The sequence below is a fragment of the Procambarus clarkii genome, chromosome 4, assembly GCF_040958095.1.
Source record: "Procambarus clarkii isolate CNS0578487 chromosome 4, FALCON_Pclarkii_2.0, whole genome shotgun sequence".
NCBI classification, from domain to species: domain Eukaryota; kingdom Metazoa; phylum Arthropoda; class Malacostraca; order Decapoda; family Cambaridae; genus Procambarus; species Procambarus clarkii.
Window position 1 is genome coordinate 22,135,822 of NC_091153.1, and position 12,451 is coordinate 22,148,272.

A 12,451-nucleotide genomic window follows, 5' to 3' on the forward strand; every position below is an offset into this window, starting at 1 on the left:
TGGTAGAGCAAGAGCATTTGAAAGTTCAAATACTCTTGCTGTACCACTGTACCACCACCCCACAAAGCTGAGTGCTGTACCACTGTACCACCACCATCAGAGTGCATTCGGATTTTGTGGTCAACTATTTCATCTAGTCCAGGTTTATGCCATAGAACATAAGCTAAGGGAACCCAAGGGTTCCTTAGCCAGAGCCGCACTACTTGGCCTAGTATGCAAGGGGCCGATTTGGCTAACAGACAGAGTGATTTTCGTTATTTTTAACTATTTCTTTTCAAATTTGTTTATTCTAATTAATTTTATATTATACTAAGAACATGAACTACTGACGTTGCTAGGTTAGATTGGTGGAGGTGTGTAGCATATCTATAAATGGTGTGTATTGTGGTGAGTGGACTGTGTACCATACAACGCTGTAACTAGGTACGGTACTGGTACGGTTCGGTACGGTGTAACTAGGTACGGTACTGGTACGGTTCGGTACGGTGTAACTAGGTACGGTACTGGTACGGTTCGGTACGGTGTAACTAGGTACGGTACTGGTACGGTTCGGTACGGTGTAACTAGGTACGGTACTGGTACGGTTCGGTACGGTGTAACTAAGCTGATACTGTTCCTCCTGTGAGGTGTACAACTTGTGCTCGTGTGGGGCGTGGAGGGTGTAGGCAGTCAGAAATGATCACGTATCTGCTGTAAGAGGTTAACCAGAAAGCAGAGGACACGAAAGATGGTGTAGCTTAAGTATCACTTACTGTCTGAGGTTGGCCAAGTTGTAGTAGGCGTGGGCGTGGTGAGGGTGGGCCTTCAGGGCCATCCGGAAGTGGTTCTCGGCCTCCGAGGTGTCGTTAAGAAGTGTGCCCAGGTTGTTGTGGGCGCTGGAGTGCCCCGGCCACAGTCTTAGGGAGAGAGCCGGTGGTCAGCACCTGGATATGAGGGGGAGGGGCCAGCACCTACAGAGATGGAGTCCGAACCCATACAGAGGTAAACAAAAGGCAAACATTGGAAAGCGAAGATCGCGAGACTAGTCAGAGTTTGTGGAGATATATAAAAAAAACTATATTGTACGGAACAAGTTTGGTGGAGTTACCTGGCCAGACCTGTGGGTGCGTGTGAGCCACACTCATCACCAACAGGTGCAGCGGTGTAGACAGAAACACAGCCAGGGACTCCTTGATGGTCGGTTTTGATATAGAATATTGTCACTAGGATAATAGAGTTGGAGCTACATAATAATGGACATTATATATATATATATATATATATATATATATATATATATATATATATATATATATATATATATATATATATATATATATATATATATATATATATATCCATGAATTATCAACCATTTTTTTCCAAACCAATATTTAAAGTTCAATTTTAAAATTAAAGTTGAACACTTTAATATTCCCTTTGTTATACTATTTCACACACCTGTACACTTCACGCACCTGTACACTTCACGCACCTGTACACTTCACGCACCTGTACACTTCACGCACCTGTACACTTCACGCACCTGTACACTTCACGCACCTGTACACTTCACACACCTGTACACTTCACGCACCTGTACACTTAACGCACCTGTACACTTCACGCACCTGTACACTTCACGCACCTGTACACTTCACGCACCTGTACACTTCACGCACCTGTACACTTCACACACCTGTACACTTCACGCACCTGTACACTTCACGCACCAGTACACTTCACGCACTTGTACACTTCACGCACCTGTACACTTCACGCACCTGCACACTTCACGCACCTGTACACTTCACGCACTTGTACACTTCACGCACCTGTACACTTCACGCACCTGTACACTTCACGCACCTGTACACTTCACGCACCTGTACACTCCAGGCACCTGTACACTTCACGCACCTGTACACTTCACGCACCTGTACACTTCACGCTGATGTACACTTCACACACCTGCACACATCACGCACCTGTACACTTCACGCACCTGTACACTCCAGACACCTGTACACTTCACGCACCTGTACACTTCACGCACCTGTACACTTCACGCTCCTGTACACTTCACGCACCTGTACACTTCACGCACCTGTACACTCCAGGCACCTGTACACTTCACGCACCTGTACAATTCACGCACCTGTACACTTCATGCACCTGTACACTTCACGCACCTGTACACTTCACGCACCTGTACACTTCACGCTCCTGTACACTTACCACACCTGTACACTTCACGCACCTGTATACTTCACACGACTGTACACTTCACGCACCTGTACACTTCACGCACCTGTACACTTCACGCTCCTGTACCCTTCACACACCTGTACACTTCACGCACCTGTACACTTCACGCACCTGTACACTTCACGCACCTGCACACTTCACGCACCTGCACACTTAACGCACCTGTACACTTCACGCACCTGTACACTTCACGCACCTGTACACTTCACGCACCTGTACACTCCAGGCACCTGTATACTTCACGCACCTGTACACTTCACGCACCTGTACACTTCACGCACCTGAACACTTCACGCTCCTGTACACTTCACGCACCTGTACACTTCACGCACCTGCACACTCCAGGCACCTGTACACTTCACGCACCTGTACACTTCACGCACCTGTACACTTCACGCACCTGTACACTCCACGCACCTGTACACTTCACGCTCCTGTACACTCCACGCACCTGTACACTTCACGCACCTGTACACTTCACGCACCTGTACACTTCACGCTCCTGTACACTACACGCACATGTACACTTCACGCACCTGTACACTCCAGGCACCTGTACACTCCCCGCACCTGTACACTCCAGGCACCTGTACACTTCACGCACCTGTACACTTCACGCACCTGTACACTTCACGCACCTGTACACTTCACGCACATGTACACTCCATGCTCCTGTATACTTCACGCACCTGTACACTTCACGCACCTGTACACTCCACGCACCTGTACACTTCACGCACCTGTACACTCCAAGCTCCAGTACACTTCACGCACCTGTACACTTCACGCACCTGTACACTCTCACGCACCTGTACACTTCACGCACCTGTACACTCCAGGCACCGGTATACTTCACGCATCTGTACACTTCACGCACCTGTACACTTCACGCACCTGTACACTCCACGCTCCGGTATACTTCACGCACCTGTACACTTCACGCACCTGTACACTTCACGCACCTGTACACTTCACGCACCTGCACACTTCACTCACCTGTACACTTCACACACCTGTACACTTCACGCACCTGTACACTTCACGCACCTGTACACTTCACGCACCTGTACACTTCACACATATGTACACTTCACGCACCTGTACACTTCTCGCACCTGTACACTTCACGCACCTGTACACTTCAAGCACCTGTACACTTCACGCACCTGTACACTCCACGCACCTGTACACTTCACGCACCTGTAAACTCCACGCTCCTGTACATTTCACGCACCTGTGCACTCCAGGCACCTGTACACTTCACGCACCTGTACACTCCAGGCACCTGTACACTCCACGCACCTGTACACTTCACGCACCTGTACACTTCAGGCACCTGTACACTTCACGCACCTGTACACTTCACGCACCTGTACACGTCATGCACCTGTACACTTCACGCTCCTGTACACTTTACGCACCTGTACACTTCACGCACCTATACACTCCAGGCACCTGTACACTCCCCGCACCTGTACACTCCAGGCACCTGTACACTTCACGCACCTGTACACTTCACGCACCTGTACACTTCACGCACCTGTACACTTCACGCACCTGTACACTTCACACACCTGAACACTTCACGCACCTGTACACTTCACGCACCTGTACACTCCAGGCACCTGCACACTTCACGCACCTGTACACTTCACGCACCTGTACACTTCACGCTCCTGTACACTTCACGCACCTGTACTCTTCACGCACCTGTACACTCCAGACACCTGTACACTCCCCGCACCTGTACACTCCAGGCACCTATACACTTCACGCACCTGTACACTTCACGCACCTGTACACTCCACGCACCTGTACACTTCACGCACCTGTACACTTCACGCACCTGTACACTTCACGCACCTGTACACTTCACGCACCTGTACACTTCACGCACTTGTACACTTCACGCACCTGTACACTTCACGCACCTGTACACTCTACGCACCTGTACACTTCACGCACCTGTACACTCCAAGCTCCTGTACATTTCACGCACCTGTACACTTCACGCACCTGTGCACTCCACGCACCTGTACACTTCACGCACCAGTACACTCCAGGTACCTGTACACTTCACGCATCTGTACACTTCACGCACCTGTACACTTCACGCACCTGTACACTCCACGCTCCTGTACAATTCACGCACCTGTACACTCCACGCACCTGTACACTCCACGCATCTGTACACTCCACGCACCTGTACACTTCACGCACCTGTACACTCCACGCTTCTGTACACTTCACGCATCTGTACACTCCACGCACCTGTACACTCCACGCACCTGTACACTTCACGCACCTGTACACTTCACGCACCTGTACACTTCACGCACCTGTACACTCCAGGCACCTGTCACACTTCACGCACCTGTACACTTCACGCACCTGTACACTAACCGCACCTGTACACTTCACGCTCCTGTACACTTCACGCACCTGTACACTTCACGCACCTGTACACTTCACGCACCTGTACACTTCACGCACCTGTACACTTCACGCACCTGTACACTTCACACACCTGTACACTTCACGCACCTGTACACTTCAGGCACCTGTACACTTCACGCACCTATACACTTCACGCACCTGTACACTTCACGCACCTGTACACTTCACGCTCCTGTACACTACACGCACCTGTACACTTCACGCACCTGTACACTCCAGGCACCTGTACACTCCAGGCACCTGTACACTTCACGCACCTGTACACTTCACGCACCTGTACACTTCACGCACCTGTACACTTCACGCACATGTACACTCCACGCTCCTGTATACTTCACGCACCTGTACACTTCACGCACCTGTACACTCCACGCACCTGTACACTTCACGCACCTGTACACTCCAAGCTCCAGTACACTTCACGCACCTGTACACTTAACGCACCTGTACACTCTCACGCACCTGTACACTTCACGCACCTGTACACTCCAGGCACCTGTATACTTCACGCATCTGTACACTTCACGCACCTGTACACTTCACGCACCTGTACACTCAACGCTCCTGTATACTTCACGCACCTGTACACTTCACGCACCTGTACACTTCACGCACCTGTACACTTCACGCACCTGTACTCTTCACGCACCTGTACACTCCAGACACCTGTACACTCCCCGCACCTGTACACTCCAGGCACCTATACACTTCACGCACCTGTACACTCCAGTCACCTGTACACTCCACGCACCTGTACACTTCACGCACCTGTACACTTCAGGCACCTGTTCACTTCACGCACCTTTACACTTCACGCACCTGTACACGTCACGCACCTGTACACTTCACGCTCCTGTACACTTTACGCACCTGTACACTTCACGCACCTGTACCCTCCAGGCACCTGTACACTCCCCGCACCTGTACACTCCAGGCACCTGTACACTTCACGCACCTGTACACTTCACGCACCTGTACACTTCACGCACCTGTACACTTCACGCACCTGTACACTTCACACACCTGTACACTTCACGCACCTGTACACTTCACGCACCTGTACACTCCAGGCACCTGTACACTTCACGCACCTGTACACTTCACGCACCTGTACACTTCACGCTCCTGTACACTTCACGCACCTGTACTCTTCACGCACCTGTACACTCCAGACACCTGTACACTCCCCGCACCTGTACACTCCAGGCACCTATACACTTCACGCACCTGTACTCTTCACGCACCTGTACACTCCAGACACCTGTACACTCCCCGCACCTGTACACTCCAGGCACCTATACACTTCACGCACCTGTACACTTCACGCACCTGTACACTCCACGCACCTGTACACTTCACGCACCTGTACACTTCACGCACCTGTACACTTCACGCACCTGTACACTTCACGCACCTGTACACTCCAAGCTCCTGTACATTTCACGCACCTGTACACTTCACGCACCTGTACACTCCACGCACCTGCACACTTCACGCACCAGTACACTCCAGGCACCTGTGCACTTCACGCATCTGTACACTTCACGCACCTGTACACTTCACGCACCTGTACACTCCACGCTCCTGTACACTTCACGCACCTGTACACTCCACGCACCTGTACACTCCACGCACCTGTACACTCCACGCACCTGTACACTTCACGCACCTGTACACTTCACGCACCTGTACACTCCACGCTCCTGTACACTTCACGCACCTGTACACTCCACGCACCTGTACACTCCACGCACCTGTACACTCCACGCACCTGTACACTCCACGCACCTGTACACTTCACGCACCTGTACACTCCACGCTCCTGTACACTTCACGCACCTGTACACTCCACGCACCTGTACACTCCACGCACCTGTACACTTCGCGCACCTGTACACTTCACGCACCTGTACACTTCACGCACCTGTACACTCCAGGCACCTGTCACACTTCACGCACCTGTACACTTCACGCACCTGTACACTTCACACATATGTACACTTCACGCACCTGTACACTTCTCGCACCTGTACACTTCACGCACCTGTACACTTCAAGCAACTGTACACTTCACGCACCTGTACACTCCACGCACCTGTACACTTCACGCACCTGTAAACTCCACGCTCCTGTACACTTCACGCACCTGTACACTCCAGGCACCTGTACACTTCACGCACCTGTACACTCCAGGCACCTGTACACTCCATGCACCTGTACACTTCACGCACCTGTACACTTAAGGCACCTGTACACTTCACGCACCTGTACACTTCACGCACCTGTACACTTCACGCACCTGTACACTTCACGCACCTGTACACTACACACACCTGTACACTTCACGCACCTGTACACTTCATGCACCTGTAAACTCCAGACACCTGTACACTTTACGCACCTGTACACTTCACGCACCTGTACACTTCACGCTCCTGTACACTTCACGCAAATGTACTCTTCACGCACCTGTACACTCCAGACACCTGTACACTCCCCGCACCTGTACACTCCAGGCACCTATACACTTCACGCACTTGTACACTTCACGCACCTGTACACTTCACGCACCTGTACACTCTACGCACCTGTACACTTCACGCACCTGTACACTCCAAGCTCCTGTACATTTCACGCACCTGTACACTTCACGCACCTGTACACTCCACGCACCTGTACACTTCACCCACCAGTACACTCCAGGCACCTGTACACTTCACGCATCTGTACACTTCACGCACCTGTACACTTAACGCACCTGTACACTCCACGCTCCTGTACACTTCACGCACCTGTACACTCCACGCACCTGTACACTCCACGCACCTGTACACTCCACGCACCTGTACACTTCACGCACCTGTACACTCCACGCTCCTATACACTTCACGCACCTGTACACTCCACGCACCTGTACACTCCACGCACCTGTACACTCCACGCACCTGTACACTTCACGCACCTGTACACTTCACGCACCTGTACACTTCACGCACCTGTACACTTCACGCACCTGTACACTCCACGCACCTGTGCACTTCACGCACCTGTACACTTCACGCACCTGTACACTCCACGCACCTGTGCACTTCACGCACCTGTACACTTCACGCACCTGTACACTTCACGCTCCTGTACACTTCACGCACCTGTACACTTCACACACCTGTACACTTCACGCACCTGTACATTTCATACACCTGTACACTTTACGCACCTGTACACTCCACGCACCTGTACACTCCACGCACCTGTACACTCCACGCACCTGTACACTTCACGCACCTATACACTCCACGCACCTGTACACTTCACGCACACGCACACATCACGCACCTGTACACTTCACGCACCTGTACACTTCACGCACCTGCACACACCACGCACCTGTATACTTCACGCACCTGTACACTTCACGCACCTGCACACATCACGCACCTGTACACTTCACGCACCTGTACACTTCACGCATCTGTACACTTCACGCTCCTGTACACTTCACGCACCTGTACATTTCACACACCTGTACACTTCACGCACCTGTAAACTATACGCACCTGTACACTCCACGCACCTATACACTCCACACACCGGTTCACTTCACGCACCTGTACTCTTCACGCACCTGTACACTCCAGACACCTGTACACTCCCCGCACCTGTACACTCCAGGCACCTATACACTTCACGCACCTGTACACTTCACGCACCTGTACACTCCACGCACCTGTACACTTCACGCACCTGTACACTTCACGCACCTGTACACTTCACGCACCTGTACACTCCACGCACCTGTACACTTCACGCACCTGTACACTTCACGCACTTGTACACTTCACGCACCTGTACACTTCACGCACCTGTACAATCTACGCACCTGTACACTTCACGCACCTGTACAATCCAAGCTCCTGTACATTTCACGCACCTGTACACTTCACGCACCTGTACACTCCACGCACCTGCACACTTCACGCACCAGTACACTCCAGGCACCTGTACACTTCACGCATCTGTACACTTCACGCACCTGTACACTTCACGCACCTGTACACTCAACGCTCCTGTACACTTCACGCACCTGTACACTCCACGCACCTGTACACTCCACGCACCTGTACACTCCACGCACCTGTACACTCCACGCTCCTGTACACTTCACGCACCTGTACACTCCACGCACCTTTACACTCCACGCACCTGTACACTTCACGCACCTGTACACTTCACGTACCTGTACACTTCACGCACCTGTACACTCCAGGCACCTGTCACACTTCACGCACCTGTACACTTCACGCACCTGTACACTTCACGCACCTGTACACTTCACGCTCCTGTACACTTCACGCACCTGTACACTTCACGCACCTGTACACTTCACGCACCTGTACACTTCACGCACCTGTACACTTCACGCACCTGTACACTTCACGCACCTGTGCACTTCACACACCTGTACACTTCACGCACCTGTACACTTCACGCACCTGTACACTTCACGCACCTGTACACTTCACGCACCTATACACTTCACGCACCTGTACACTTCACGCACCTGTACACTTCACGCACCTGTACACTTCACGCTCCTGTACACTACACGCACCTGTACACTCCCCGCACCTGTACACTCCAGGCACCTGTACACTTCACGCACCTGTACACTTCACGCACCTGTACACTTCACGCACCTGTACACTTCACGCACATATACACTCCACGCTCCTGTATACTTCACGCACCTGTACACTTCACGCACCTGTACACTCCACGCACCTGTACACTTCACGCACCTGTACACTTCACGCACCTGTACACTTCACGCACCTGTACACTTCACACACCTGTACACTTCACGCACCTGTACTCTTCACGCACCTGTACACTCCAGACACCTGTACACTCCCCGCACCTGTACACTCCAGGCACCTATACACTTCACGCACCTGTACACTTCACGCACCTGTACACTCCACGCACCTGTACACTTCACGCACCTGTACACTTCACGCACCTGTACACTTCACGCACCTGTACACTTCACGCACCTGTACACTTCACGCACTTGTACACTTCACGCACCTGTACACTTCACGCACCTGTACACTCTACGCACCTGTACACTTCACGCACCTGTACACTCCAAGCTCCTGTACATTTCACGCACCTGTACACTTCACGCACCTGTACACTCCACGCACCTGCACACTTCACGCACCAGTACACTCCAGGCACCTGTACACTTCACGCATCTGTACACTTCACGCACCTGTACACTTCACGCACCTGTACACTCCACGCTCCTGTACACTTCACGCACCTGTACACTCCACGCACCTGTACACTCCACGCACCTGTACACTCCACGCACCTGTACACTTCACGCACCTGTACACTCCACGCTCCTGTACACTTCACGCACCTGTACACTCCACGCACCTGTACACTCCACGCACCTGTACACTTCACGCACCTGTACACTCCACGCTCCTGTACACTTCACGCACCTGTACACTCCACGCACCTGTACACTCCACGCACCTGTACACTTCACGCACCTGTACACTTCACGCACCTGTACACTTCACGCACCTGTACACTCCAGGCACCTGTCACACTTCACGCACCTGTACACTTCACGCACCTGTACACTTCACACATATGTACACTTCACGCACCTGTACACTTCTCGCACCTGTACACTTCACGCACCTGTACACTTCAAGCACCTGTACACTTCACGCACCTGTACACTCCACGCACCTGTACACTTCACGCACCTGTAAACTCCACGCTCCTGTACACTTCACGCACCTGTACACTCCAGGCACCTGTACACTTCACGCACCTGTACACTCCAGGCACCTGTACACTCCATGCACCTGTACACTTCACGCACCTGTACACTTCAGGCACCTGTACACTTCACGCACCTGTACACTTCACGCACCTGTACACGTCACGCACCTGTACACTTCACGCTCCTGTACACTTTACGCACCTGTACACTTCACGCACCTGTACACTCCAAGCACCTGTACACTCCCCGCACCTGTACACTCCAGGCACCTGTACACTTCACGCACCTGTACACTTCACGCACCTGTACACTTCACGCACCTGTACACTACACACACCTGTACACTTCACGCACCTGTACACTTCACGCACCTGTACACTCCAGACACCTGTACATTTCACGCACCTGTACACTTCACGCACCTGTACACTTCACGCTCCTGTACACTTCACGCAAATGTACTCTTCACGCACCTGTACACTCCAGACACCTGTACACTCCCCGCACCTGTACACTCCAGGCACCTATACACTTCACGCACTTGTACACTTCACGCACCTGTACACTTCACGCACCTGTACACTCTACGCACCTGTACACTTCACGCACCTGTACACTCCAAGCTCCTGTACATTTCACGCACCTGTACACTTCACGCACCTGTACACTCCACGCACCTGTACACTTCACCCACCAGTACACTCCAGGCACCTGTACACTTCACGCATCTGTACACTTCACGCACCTGTACACTTCACGCACCTGTACACTCCACGCTCCTGTACACTTCACGCACCTGTACACTCCACGCACCTGTACACTCCACGCACCTGTACACTCCACGCACCTGTACACTTCACGCACCTGTACACTCCACGCTCCTATACACTTCACGCACCTGTACACTCCACGCACCTGTACACTCCACGCACCTGTACACTCCACGCACCTGTACACTTCACGCACCTGTACACTTCACGCACCTGTACACTTCACGCACCTGTACACTTCACGCACCTGTACACTTCACGCACCTGTACACTCCACGCACCTGTGCACTTCACGCACCTGTACACTTCACGCACCTGTACACTTCACGCTCCTGTACACTTCACGCACCTGTACACTTCACACACCTGTACACTTCACGCACCTGTACATTTCATACACCTGTACACTTTACGCACCTGTACACTCCACGCACCTGTACACTCCACGCACCTGTACACTTCACGCACCTATACACTCCACGCACCTGTACACTTCACGCACACGCACACATCACGCACCTGTACACTTCACGCACCTGTACACTTCACGCACCTGCACACACCACGCACCTGTATACTTCACGCACCTGTACACTTCACGCACCTGCACACATCACGCACCTGTACACTTCACGCACCTGTACACTTCACGCATCTGTACACTTCACGCTCCTGTACACTTCACGCACCTGTACATTTCACACACCTGTACACTTCACGCACCTGTACACTATACGCACCTGTACACTCCACGCACCTATACACTCCACACACCGGTACACTTCACGCACCTGTACTCTTCACGCACCTGAACACTCCAGACACCTGTACACTCCCCGCACCTGTACACTCCAGGCACCTATACACTTCACGCACCTGTACACTTCACGCACCTGTACACTCCACGCACCTGTACACTTCACGCACCTGTACACTTCACGCACCTGTACACTTCACGCACCTGTACACTCCACGCACCTGTACACTTCACGCACCTGTACACTTCACGCACTTGTACACTTCACGCACCTGTACACTTCACGCACCTGTACAATCTACGCACCTGTACACTTCACGCACCTGTACAATCCAAGCTCCTGTACATTTCACGAACCTGTACACTTCACGCACCTGTACACTCCACGCACCTGCACACTTCACGCACCAGTAC

At 52.3% G+C, this 12,451-nt stretch overlaps 1 long non-coding RNA gene across 1 annotated transcript in view; it reads right to left on the reverse strand.

Annotated features, from left to right (window-relative positions):
* Window positions 1–759: 759 nt before the first annotated feature.
* The window catches only part of LOC123749842 (uncharacterized), a 113,506-nt gene continuing 101,814 nt past the window's right edge, over window positions 760–12,451 (reverse strand). Inside the window, exon 3 of the long non-coding RNA XR_011229932.1 lies at window positions 760–896. This is a non-coding gene — a long non-coding RNA (uncharacterized lncRNA). The remainder of the gene's footprint in view (window positions 897–12,451) is intronic.